This window comes from Pristiophorus japonicus, chromosome 17 (assembly GCF_044704955.1).
Source record: "Pristiophorus japonicus isolate sPriJap1 chromosome 17, sPriJap1.hap1, whole genome shotgun sequence".
Lineage (NCBI taxonomy): Eukaryota > Metazoa > Chordata > Chondrichthyes > Pristiophoridae > Pristiophorus > Pristiophorus japonicus.
The window spans coordinates 113773071-113786849 of NC_091993.1; the positions used below are offsets into that span (position 1 = coordinate 113773071).

The following is a 13779-nucleotide window of genomic DNA, read 5'->3' on the forward strand; positions in this document are numbered from 1 at the left end:
CCGAATGAAATGAGCGGCAGGCTAAAAGCATCCGTGCTGTGAGCACAAAAATCTAGGCTGACACTCCAGTGCAGTGCTGAACTGTTGGAGGTGCTGTCTTTCGGATGTCAAACCGAGGCCCCGCCTGCTCTCTCAGGTGGATGTAAAAGAATCCTGCGGCGCTATTTCGAAGAAAAGGAGAGGAGTTAGCCCCGGTGTTCTGGCCAGTGTTTATCCCTCAATCAAACAGACTATCTGGTCATTATCACACTGCTGTTTGTGGGAGCTAGGCGTGCGCAGATTGACTGCCCCATTTCATACATTACAACAGTGACTACACTCCAAAAAGCACTTCATTGGCTGTAAAGCCCTTTAGGACGTGCTGAGGTCGTGGAAGGCGCTATATAAATGCAGGCCTTTCTTTATATTAATTTTAAAAGCCCCTGTGAACTCAAAACATTGGCCGGAACTACTATCTGAGCTCGAGTTTCCCGCCTGGAGGACGATTGTGGCGGTGACACCGCTGCCGTTGGTTTTGTGCGTCGGTGAACCGGTTCCCCCTCCACCCTCTCTCTCTCACACCGCGCCGACAACATGGCGGCTCCGAAGAAGAACGAGCCTAGCAGCCGCCGCGGCTTCATGGAGATGGTTAAAGCGGCCTACACGCTGGCGACCGACAGGACCGACTTCAGGAGGTGAGCGGGCGGGTCGGGGACAATGACATTTGTCGAGTTACGGGTAAATTGCAGTTGATAACGGGAGATAATGGCGGCTGTTGATACTTCAACCCCTCCGAGTACAGCCCAGCCACCGGGCCTCAGGGCCTCCCTCCTCCCCCTCCCCCCCCCCCCTCCCCTCCTCCCCTCCCCCCTCCCCTCCTCCCCTCCCTCTCCTCTCCCTCTCCCCCCTCTCCTCTCCCTCTCCCCCTCTCCCCCCTCCCCTCCCCCCCCTCCCCCCTCTCCCCCCTCCCCCCCCCCCTCCCCCCTCTCCCCCCTCCCCCCTCCCCCCCCCTCCCCCCCCCTCCCCCCTCCCCCCCCCCTCCCCCCTCTCCCCCCTCCCCCCTCCTCCCCCCTCCCCCCTCCCTCCCCCCCCTCTCCCTCTCCCTCTCCCTCCCCCTCCCCCTCTCTCCCTCTCCCTCTCCCTCCCCCTCTCTCCCTCTCCCTCCCTCCCTCTCCCTCCCCCTCTCTCTCCCCCTCTCCCCCTCTCCCCCTCCGAGTACAGCCCAGCCACCTGGCCTCAGGGCCTCCCTCCTCCCTCCGAGTACAGCCCAGACACCGGGCCTCAGGGCCTCCCCCCCTCCTCACCTGATTCTCCCACCGCGGCCAGAATTTGTGGCGTGTAATATTTGCGTCCTTTCACCTCAAGCACGAAGCAGTACGTGGTTGCTGCGTTGCGATGTGCCGACACAATAGGTGTAATGTTTTTGTGTCCACTTGGGAGCAATGGATCAATTAGTTTGTTCTGTCTCAGCAATTGAATGTAAATTGCAACTTACATTTTCCTTCTCTTTTTTTATTTCCCAAATAGGAACTTAATTGTAAACCTTGGACTCTTTGCTGCAGGTGTTTACATTGCCCGGAACCTGTCGGACATTGATTTGATGGCACCTCAGCACGTTCCGTAAATCAGATCCAGGTAAGCCCTCCTGCACCCGTACCGAATAGTATTTTATATTTCGTTAGAATCTTCTGAGCTCTGCCCAAGCTTCATGAGTGAGCTCTTGACAGCGAGAATCGATGACCCTGGATAGTATGGCAGCCCAGCTTTATGCTAATCCTCTCTTCCCCTGCCATCTCGACCTGCTCATTTCTAACGGGGTGTCACCGGATTAGAATCAGTAATGAAATGATTTGGTGATTCCTTCCCCCAACCCCAACGATAAATGATAGCTGATATTTCACAACATAAGTAGCAGGAATAGGCCATACGGCCACTCGAGCCCGCTCCGCCATTCAATAAGATCATGGCTGATCTTCGACCTCAACTCCACCATCCCGCACTATCCCCATATTCCTTGATTCCCCTAAAGTCCAAAATCTATCTATCTCCGCCTTGAATATACACAACCCTCTGAGTGAACAAATTCCTCATCTCAGTTTTAAATGGCCAACCCCTTATTCTGAGACTATGCGCCCTAGTTCTAGACTCTCCAGCCAGCGGAAAACAAGCTCTCGGCACCGGTGGGGTAGCGTTACTGGTTAAAGAGATTAACGCATTAGCTTGGATGATGTGAAATCTATATGGCTGCAAAACACCAAAGGGCAGAAAACGATAGTGGGAGTTGTGTACAGACCACCAAACAGTAGTAGTGAGGTTGGGGATGGCATCAAACAGGAAATTAGGGATGCGTGCAATAAAGGTACAGCAGTTATCATGGGTGACTTTAATCTACATATAGATTGGGCTAACTAAACTGGTAGCAATACTGTGGAGGCGGATTTCCTGGAGTGTATAAGGGATGGTTTTCTAGACCAATATGTCGAGGACCCAACTAGACAGCAGGCCATCCTCGACTGGGTCTTGTGTAACGAGAGAGGATTAATTAGCAATCGTGCCGTGCGAGGCCCCTTGGGGAAGAGTGACCATAATATGGTAGAATTCTTCATTTAAGATGGAGAGTGACACAGTTAATTCAGAGACTAGGGTCCTGAACTTAAAGAAAAGGTAACTTCGACGGTATGAGATGTGAATTGGCTAGGATAGACCGGCAAATGATACTTAAAGGGTTGACGATAGATAGGCAATCGCAGACATTTAAAGATCACATGGATGAACTACAACAATTGTATATCCCTGTCTGGTGTAAAAATAAAACGGGGAAGGTGGCTCAACCGTGGCTAACAAGGGAAATTAGGGATAGTGTTAAATCCAAGGAAGAGACATATAAATTAGCCAGAAATAGCAGCAAACCTGAGGACTGGGAGAAATTTAGAATTCAGCAGAGGAGGACGAAGGGTTTAATTAGAAGGGGGAAAATAGAATGAGAGTAAGTTTGCAGGGAACATAAAAACTTGACTGCAAAAGCTTCGATAGATATGTGAAGAGAATAAGATTACTGAAGACTAATGTAGGTCCCTTGCAATCAGAATCAGGTGAATTCATAATAGGGAACAAGGAAATGGCAGACCAATTGAACAAATACTTTGGTTCTGTCTTCATTAACAAAGACACATATATAACCTCCCAAAAATACTAGGGGACCAAGGGGCTAGTGGGATGGAGGAACTGAGGGAGATCCTTATTAGTCAGGAAATGGTGTTAGGGAAATTGATGGGATTGAAGGCCGATAAATCCCCAGGGCCTAATAGTCTGCATCCTAGAGTACTTAAGGAACTGGCCCTAGAAATAGTAAATGCATTGGTGGTCAAGTTTTTGAGGATGTAACTAGTAGAGCGGACAAGGGAGAACTAGTGGATGTGGTGTATTTGGACTTTCAAAAGGCTTTTGACAAGGTCCCACACACGAGATTGGTGTGCAAAATCAAAGCACATGGTATTGGGGGTAATGTACTGACGTGGATAGAGAACTGGTTGGCAGACAGGAAGCAAAGAGTAGGAATAAACGGGTCCTTTTCAGAATGGCAGGCAGTGACTAGTGGGGTACCACAAGGTTCAGTGCTGGGACCCCAGCTATTTACAATATATATTAATGATTTAAACTAAGGAATTAAATGTATTATCTCAAAGTTTGCAGATGACACTAAGCTGGGTGGCGGTGTGAGCTTTCAGGAGGATGCTAAGAGGCTGCAGGGTGACTTGGACAGGTTAGGTGAGTGGGCAAATGCATGGCAGATGCAATATAATGTGGATAAATGTGGATAATAACACAAAGGCAGATTATTATCTGAATGGTGACAGATTAGTAAAAGGGGAGGTGCAACAAGACCTGGGTGTCATGGTACATCAGTCATTGAAAGTAGGCATGCAGGTAATTAAGAAAGCAAATGGCATGTTGGCCTTCATAGCGAGAGGATTTGAGTATAGGAGCAGGGTGGTCTTGCTGAAGTTGTACAGGGCCTTGGTGAGACCACACCTTGAGTATTGTGTGCAGTTTTGGTCACCTAATCTGAAGAAGGACATTCTTGCTAGTGAGGAAGTGCAGCGAAGGTTCACCAAACTGTTTCCCGGATGGCAGGACTGACATATGAAGAAAGACTGGATTGACTAGGCTTATATTCACTGGAATTTAGAATAATGAGAGGAGATCTCATAGAAGCATCTAAAATTCTGACGGGATTGGACAGGTTAGATGCAGGAAGAATGTTCCCGATGTTGAAGTCCATAACTAGGGGTCACATTCTAAGGATAAGGGGTAAGCCATTTAGGACCGAGATGAGGAGAAACTTCTTCACTCAGTGAATTGTGAACCTGTGGAATTCTCCACCACAGAAAGTTGTTGAGGCCAGTTCGTTAGATATATTCAAAAGGGAGTTAGATGTGGCCGTTATGGGTAAAGGAATCTGGGGGTATGGAGAAAAGGTGGGGGTGGGGTACTGAAGTTGCATGACCAGCCATGATCATATTGAATGGTGGTGCAGGCTCAAAGGGCCTACTCCTGCATCTATTTTCAATGTTTCAATGAGATCACCTCTCATTCTGTAAACGCCATAGGCCCAATCTAATGTCTGAATTTCACTTCATTTTGGCTCTTGATTTGAATTTCAAGATTCAAAAGTGCGTGCATGGGAGTTGTATTCACCCTGAAAGTTAAGTATCCCATTTCTCTGCTCACACTTATAATTCCACATCTGACTCTCTCAGTTTAAGTGCATGTCAGCCCTTAAGTGCATTGCAGTGTGACTGACCATCAGCCATGATTTGATGGTAAATGTAGCCTGTTGTGGACACTGAGCGACAGGTAACTCCCGGCTTTGGTGTCGACTTAGCTGACTTAAGCCAGGGTGCTAATGGCACCACTGTGTAGGGAAGTGGAAAGTCAACTGTGCTCCCTTTTTAAAGGGGCACAACCAATAAAACCTGTCAGTTAACCAAATGAAAGGAACCGTAATAAATCAAATTAAAATTTGGTTTTCGTGGGTGGTGATGCACTCCAGTCCCTCTGGTGCCCACCTCTCGCGGAAGGCCTCAAGCATGCTCCATCTGCAGGGGCGTGAACAGGAGCAGTGGAAGAATGGCATGCAGTTGGGCTGAACAACTGCCCGCAGCCTAGACCTGTTGTGGAAAGTCTGCTGATATCCCTGCTACTGAACGTTAATCAAGATACTCCTGATGGAAAGAGAAACAGAATTGGGTTTAATAGTGATGCCCTCAGGGTTGAACTGCCCGCCACTGCTCCCTACTTAAACTTGCACAAAAAGAATGGGCATTGATGAGGTACTAGATGGCACCTGTGAAACAACTCTCCAAATGAGGCAGAGGTGGGGTGGGGTGAGGAATTGGAGTTCGAGGGAGAGGAGTAAATAGTTTATTTTGTTTCCTGACTGCTTGGATGCTAAATGCACTGATAGCCAGTGATCTGTGCTGGAAAGTGAGCACGTCTGGACATTGGGTGACGTTCAGCTTTAATGCCATTATTCTTAGTCCAAGCTAAAACACAAGGAAGGACATAAGAATGCAAGAAATAGCAGGATCAGGCCATATGCCTCCTCGAGCCTGCTCCGCCATTCAATAAGATCATGACTGATCTTCAACCTCGACTGTACTCTCCCACATGATCTCCATTTCCCTTGATCCCTCGAGAGTCCAAAATTCTATATCTCAGCCTTGAATATACTCAAGTACTCAGCATCCACAGCCCTTTGGGCGAGAGAATTCCAAACATTCACAATCCTTTTGAGTGAAGAAATTCCTCCTCATCTCAGTCTTAAATGGCCGACCCCTTATCCTGAGACTATGCCCCCTAGATTTTCCAACCTATCCCCCTCTGAATCTTGTATGTTTCAATGAGATCACTTCTCATTGAGAACTGTCATTACTAGTGGGCCTTTAGGACAGCAGTCAGTGTTCTCGCTCAGGCCAGCAACGAAGCACTGACCACACTCGACCAGCTCCGTTGGGCAGGCCACATCATCCGCATGCCCGACACGAGACTCCCAAAGCAAGCGCTCTACTCGGAACTCCTACACGGCAAGCGAGCCCCAGGTGGGCAGAGCAAACGCTTCAAGGACACCCTCAAAGTCTCTTTGATAAAGTGTAACATCCCCACCGGCACCTGGGAATCCCTGGCGGAAGAGCATCCAGGAGGGCGCTGGGCACCGAATCTCGTCGCCGAGAGCATGCGGAAATCAAGCTCAGACAGCGGAAGTTGCGTGCGGCAAACCAGACTCTCTCTTTCTCCCCCCACCCTTTCCTTCATCCACTGTCTGCCCCACCTGTTGGAGACTAATTCCCGCATTGGACTGGTCAGTCACCTGAGAACTCACTTTTTTGAGTGGAAGCAAGTCTTCCTCGATTTTGAGGGACTGTCTGTGATGATGAGTCGCTGCTGGATTTAGGAACCAAAAGGGAGGAAACCGAATGAATAATTGTCATTCTCTGTCCCCTTGGGAGTTACAAGATAAATATTCATGATTTTCCACAGGCTCTGTAGTGCTTTTAACTTATCTTGGTGTCTTTTGTACTTTCCATTTGCAGATACTGGGAATCTAGTAATAGCTGGAAGTCCACCACACCAAGGCGGTGCAGTAATGTTCCTTCGCCACGCTCAATCACTGCTACAGTTGTATCGGAGCCCTCGTCTTGCAGAAGTGGACAGCAGATTGATGTATAGAATTAACTGATGGTTTAAATTAGCAATTACTTAAATATGTATATTCTTTGTCAATGTTCAAAGCCTGTTACAATAAACTTGTAACAAATGCCAGTGTCTTTCCTACTGCCACGAATGGCTTCAAATAAATTCAACTGAGAAAAAAAATCATTAACTTAAACCAACTTGTGCTTGAAATTTGAGTTTTACAGGTAAGAAATCTGTGCAATGCCTGTCGTTCAGGTTCCTTAAACATGCATACACGTGGCAGATAGTGTGTTGGAAGATGAGGGGAGGGTAAATTAGTATTCCCACTTTTGATCACTATCCAGTGAACAATGCTGATATTGTGCATGTGTGAACACAAGTGAAGATAGGATCAGGTTTCCATGTCATAGTATCCACTGCAGATCAAATCTAACAGTCTATGCCGGTGTTTATGCTGCACTCAAGCCTCCTCCTGACTTTCCTCCTCTAAATCTATCAGCATAACCCTCTATTCCCTTCTCCTTCATATGCTTGTCTAGCCTCCCCTTAAATGCATCGAGAAAGCAATTTAAAATGGGGCTTATGCTCATAGCAACCACTCCGTGCCAGCGAGTTCCACATTCTCAGCACTCTTTGGGTAAAGAAGTTTTTTCTGAATTCCCTTTTGGATTTCTTGCTATCTCATTTTGATGGCCTCTAGTTCCCCACAAGTGGAAATATTCTCTCTCTATCCACCCTTATCAAAACCTTTCATAATTTTAAAGACCTCTATTACGTCACCCCTCAGCCTTTGTAGTTAATCTCTTCTGGCATGACAGTAGGACATTACAATAGTCTTTGAGCTAGGAAGAGAAATTTAAAATGGGGCTCATGCTCCTAAATGCTATCCAGTGATTGCTGCACAAAGCATGTATATCTATGGAAGTCAGGACGACAGGATGGGGAGAGTTCTGATGTCATCTTGTGCTCACAGTCCAAGCCATCAAGAGGGAAGAGTAGCATCTGATTTTTGATCTGGTGGGCTATGTATCAAACCTGTTTACAATAGGCTGTGATTTAACTTTTTTTTAGCACTGGTGGTTTTCCATTGTACTCGGTGTTTCCAAACTAGGCCAGTGTATTGGTAAATTTTGTTATGTTTTAATGTCAGTTAGCACTCTCATCAAAGTCAGAAGGTTGTGGGTCTTAGTCCCACACCAGAGACTAGGGTGACACTCGTGCCAGTACTGAGGGGAGTGCTGCATTATCAGAGGTGTCTTTCCAATGAGACGTTAAACCGAGGCCCTGTCTGCTCTCTCTCGGGTGGACATAAAAGATACCATTTCAACAACAACTTGTCTTTAGATAGCACCTTTAATGTAGTAAAACGTCCCAAGGTGCTTCACAGGAGTTATAAAACAAAACAAATACATTTGACACCGAGCCACAGATGAAGAAATTGTGACAGATGACCAAAAGCTTGGTCAAAGAGGTAGGTTTTAAGGACCGTCTTAAAGGAGGAGAGGGGTTTAGGGAGGGAGTTCCAGAGCTTAAGGCCGAGGCAGCTGAAGGTATGGCCACCAATGGTTGAGCAGTTTTAATCAGGGTTGCTCATGAAGGCAGAATTTGAGGAGCAGACATCCCGGTTGGGGGGGGGGGTGGGGGGAGGAGGAGAGAGAATTGTGAGGCTGAAGGAGATTAGAGAAAGGGAGGGGTGAGGCCATGGAGGTATTTGTAAACAAGAATGAGAATTTTGAAATCAAGGCATTGCTTAACCGGGAGCCAATGTTGGTCAGCGAGCACAGGATGATGGGTGAGCGGGACTTGGTGCAAGTTAGGACACAGGCTGCCGGGTTTTGGATGACCTCAGGTCCATGTAGGATAGAATGTGGGATGCCAGCTAGGAGTGCGTTGGAATAGTCAAGTCTAGAGGTAACAAAGGCATGGATGAGGGTTTCAGCAGCAGATGAGCTGAGGCAGGGGCCGAGATGGGAAATGTTACAGAAGTGCAAATGGGTGGTTTTAGTTATGCCACGAATATGTGGCTGGAAGTTAATTTCAGGGTCAAATATGACACCTCGGTTGTGAACAGTCTGGTTCAGCCACAGACAGATGCTAGGGAGTGGGATGGAGTCGGTGGCTAGGGAACGCATTTCGAAGAAGAGCAGAGGAGTTATCCCCGGTGACCTGGCCAATATTTATCCCTCAATCAACATTAACAAAAACAGATTATCTGGTCATTATCACATTGCTGTGGGAACTTGCTGTGCGCAAATTGGCTGCACTTCAAAAGTACTTCATTGGCTGTAAAGTGCTTTGGACATCCCGAGGTCATGAAAGGCAAGTCTTTTTTTTTTCTTTTGCTACACTATTACTGTTCTATTAGAGAAGAGCTCCAAATCCAATTCCTAGATAATTATAATTGTGCATAAAATCAAGGATAACATACAAAGCTAGAAATAGGCTTCTGCTAATATCACAAAGAATGGCCATTTGGTTAATGTACTGGAAAGCCAGGAGCAGGCTGAAACCTTGCCCCGGTGTAAGCTGCTGCTGTTGAGATAAGAGACGACAATTAGAACAGAATAAATTCTTGAAAGAGAGTCAATGGATTACTGTTAAATTCTAAAGTTGTACTCTTTATTTTTCTTTATTAGGAACTTTAACTTACAAAACAATAGATGTAGAAAGACAAAAGCTTAGAAAAATCATTTCTATTTAAAAAATCAAATCACAGGATATGAAATCCAGATTGGTTGACATAGCAAGACAGTACAGGAATGGACCCTGATTCAATGTGCCGTACTCTTAATACCAAACCACATTTGCTAACACATGAACAAAGTGCCCTAATCTAACATTTAAAACCTGCTACTGAACATCCAACATAACAATACAATTCGCGAGCGGCTCCAGCCACACTCCTTGCTACCACATGCCTTCAATGAGCTCATGGCACTAGCTATAAAAATTTAAAACAAAAATAAATCATGCATGTGCTTAAAACAATAATAAACACAAACCAATGGACCATTCTCCAGCCCCATTTACACAGGCAGTTCATAACAAATAACCTTTTGTACATTTGTCAGCTAAAATGAAGAGTTGAAATACAGAATGTTCTTTTTAAAAATAAAAGCATTATTTTGTGATGCCACCCTAACCTTTTGTTAACTTTGGCCCTTCCCTGTACTAACTTATTTTATTGATGCATTTGATCAAAACTTAAATTTGATCATTTACTGTAATTTAATAGTGCAGGGCAGTTTTTGGTTTTTACAACAAGCACTCCTGTGCACATTAGTAGTTAACTACACACCTCCACGATTCTAACTCCACATCAGAAGCTCTCAAATTTCAGGAAAAAGTTTAATAGCCAACACCCTTTGATTCTCAGGAATGAAACTGGCTGGAGAATCTCATTTGGAGATGTGGAGGAATTAGATACCCCTGGCTTTGCATGTGTATTATAAGAAAAAAAAAAGGATTTTTAATAGCCTGACCTGTTTTACCATTATTGTAGCCAGAGGATCAGGTACAGGGGGCAGACAGAGAAAGTTAAAAAAAAGACGGCAGACACCACTTTCCCAATAGATGCATTTGTTTCTATTCACCTCATTGAGTCATGAAAGTCCTTTTTAGCTTTCAGTATATAATCCCCAAATATGCAAATCTTGACAATCTCCCTCTTTATTTCTTACCAGTACTAGTGTAATTCCCATCTTCCAAGTCCAGATATAAGCCACTGCTTTTAGTTCTGACCTACTGCATGCATCAAGACCGCTCTGCATACGCTCCATCGTATATGCTAGTTATGATAAGCTAGGACGACAAATATGGAAAGACGGATTTCTTACTCAGCTGTCTCGGAACAAACCGAAATCTGATCATTTGTTTTTGCTGTTCAAATTCTCATTCAATACTCAAGAGGTAACTTCACAAGAGCATAACCCTCCCCCCCCCCCCACCCACCCAAAAAAAAACCTCCACACCTCCCTCATCTCAGAAGGCATGCACACTTGCCTGTGTAACTGGGGCTTTCCATGTGCAGGGCAGTAAACATTAGGAGGGAATTTGACCGCCATCTCCTTTCGGACCTGGTAACAATAGGCCTGAGTAAATTTTGTTTTTATAAAAACAAAAACATAAAAGAAACCGGACTTTTTTTTTTAAAAAACAATCTTCATGAATATATTACATTATGAAGTTCACAAAAATGTACACTACTATATATGTGTTTTTTTTTAAATCTGCTGGTAAGAACAGTTCGTATTCACAGACACAACAAGCAGTCAGCACCACCACAGTATTGCGTTGTTTGAATCCAGACGATGACAGCTCTTGAAATCAAGTAGCAAGGTGACAGTAGGCTTTTCACTATAAAGACTGTATCTTTCCCAGTCTAATATCTGCTCACCTCAGCTGCCATACTTAAGAGTGCAAGTGCATGAAAGTAGAAGAGAAATTACAACATACGACAACATACGTATAAAAGCTTTAGTTACAATTTCCTTTGTACCAATTATTTTAGTGTTCTTGACAATGAAAACAACATTTAAATAAAACATTCAAAAATATGAAACCATCTACAAGCAGGCTGCAATTTCTTTTTAGAAAACTGGGAGAGAAATGTTCGGGTCAATGAGTAAAGATGGTAAAGCTAGCTTCTCCTGTAGGCTGAGCAGGACAACTGAAAACTTCTTTTATATAGTGGGTGCTGTGAGACTGAAGTGTGGTTGGCAGATTGTGTTGATTTAATGTGCAATTGTTATCAAAAGAACATGTTGTTGCCGTGGATTTGTAATCCAACCAGTGGATTTAATCGGTGAATAGCCGTGTACAATGGTGATTATACAGGTTTAGTCAACACCGCAGATTAACCGTGCAGCAAATGAAGGAACAGGAGCTGCTGTTTGTTTAGCAACCACTGGGGCCAGTGAAGAGGGCAAATTCACAAGAACATTTAAAAAAAAAAAAGAGGGGGTGAAAAGAGAATATAAATTTCCAATGCAAGTACTTGCAGATGAGGAGAGGTGTTTGTACTGAATGTGCAGCCATCAACAACTTTATTCAAATAGACTAGTCCCAAGTGGAAGAATTCACAAGAGCCAATACAGAAGACAATTTCCCTGAACAGAGAGTAATGTCAACTCGTCATTCATAAATACTTATGGAATAATGCTGGAGCAACATGGAAGTAAGGCCCATCTGTGTGTTCTCCATCAGAGGTAGGTGCATGTCATTAGAAACATTATACAGGGACTTTTAGTGGGGGTGGGGATGGGGGGGAAAGAGAGAGAAAGAGGAGGAAAAGTTTTAAATAAAACTAAACAAAAAGCCCTAATTCCCCCAGTTATCAGATTTTATTTTTAAATTTGTGCCGTAATCAGGATTTCTAAAGCACATTGCTGACATCTTGTGACAGAAATTATAAATGACAACTTCTGTGCCAACAAAGTGGACAGATTCTCCAGTGTGCTATTTTGGATATTCCTGTTTTAGAGTTAGAGTTTTTGCTGGGCTTCAACACTTGACCCAAAAGATGTCCTAAAATCTTATCTCTCAACGTAAGGATCACAACAGTCTTGCTATTCCCTTGCACGCTGCCCTGTCACACATGCAACACAAGCCAGGAGTAAAAAAGGCCATTTGATCCATTGAAGCTCATTTCCCTAGTACATAACTTGGCTACCATGGAATCCAATAGGATTTTGAATTGCCCCAATATTTTTGGCTCAGTTACTTTGTTTGGCAAATGATTCCAGAAATGTAATTATGTGTTTGTGTCTGTTCAAAAGAGTCTATTCCTGATAATTCAAAGGTTTTATTTTGTCCTTAAAAGATCTGAATAATCCAATAATTTGAATTATGCAACATATATAACACCATCTATTGACATTCGAGCTAAAATTGTTGGAATGATCTGAATTTGAATTAGCAACCTTTAATTAAAAGCAGACTGTACATCTTTTCAATAATCCTGACTTTAATCTCTCCGCCCACCCCCCCCACACACACACACACGCAGGGGTTAGATGGGAGATGTCCTGACACGTTTCCGCCCTCCTCATCTTTTAATTTGCCTGAATTCAGGAGTGGGGAGGCAGTCAGCCCAGAGGAGTGGGGGGCCTAATTTAAGCGGCTGACTTGCGTCCCGATTGTGGCAGACAGCATCCTGGCCACACGAGGACCAGATAAGTTTAAAAAAAAACATTTACTAGGAGTGCTCCTCCTGACTCCACAAGGATACCGTAGACCTCCAAGGAGGGACAAAAAGCAATGTACGTGGAAGCAGGAAGTTGCTAAGGAACACAGATGGATTAAGCGAGTGGGCAAAATTGTGGCAGGTGGAGTTCAGTGTGGTAAAGTGTGAGGTCATCCGCATTGGACCCAAGAAAGATAACTCGGGAATATTTTCTAAATGGTGAGAAACTAGCAACTGTAGAAGAGCAGAGAGATTTGAGAATTCAAATACACAATTCTTTAAAATCTAGTAAAAACAAAAAGGAATTGAAAATTCAAAGTGGAGGAAGTCATGCTTCAGTTGTAAAGCCTGTCAGACCCCTTCTGGAGTACTGCGTTCAGTTTTGGGCACTGCACCTCATGATGTATTGGCCATGGATTCGGTGCAGGTTCACCAGAATGATACCAGGGCTAAAAGGCTCAGGTTGCATAAACCTGGCTTGTATTCACTTGGGTATAGAAACTTGAGAGGGATGATCGAGATGTTTAAAATGTTAAAAGGATTCGATAGGAAAAAACTATTTCCTCTGGTGGGGAAAATCAAGAACTTGCATTTATATAGCGCCTTTAATGTAGTAAAACACCCCAAGGTGCTTCACAGGAGCATTATCAGACAAAAACTGACACCGAGCCGCACAAGGAGATACAAGGACAGGTCAGAGGGGTAGGTTTTATTGAGCATATGAAAGAAAGAGAGGTAGAGAGCCGTAGAAGTTTAGGGAGGGAGATCCAGATCTTAGGGCTCGAGACAGCTGAAGGCACAGCTGCCAATGGTGGGGCGAAAGGAATCAGGGATGCACATAATTGGAGGACTGCAGATTTTTCGGAGGGTTGTAGGGCTGGAGGAGGTTACCGAGATAGGGAGGGGCGAGGGTATGGAGG

General features: G+C 44.7%; 1 long non-coding RNA gene across 1 annotated transcript; it reads left to right on the forward strand.

Annotated features, from left to right (window-relative positions):
* Positions 1-587: 587 nt before the first annotated feature.
* LOC139227944 (uncharacterized) lies at positions 588-6587 on the forward strand. Its single transcript, XR_011587488.1, has 3 exons — positions 588-674; positions 1542-1614; positions 6573-6587. It is a non-coding gene; the product is annotated as an uncharacterized lncRNA (long non-coding RNA).
* Positions 6588-13779: the final 7192 nt, after the last annotated feature.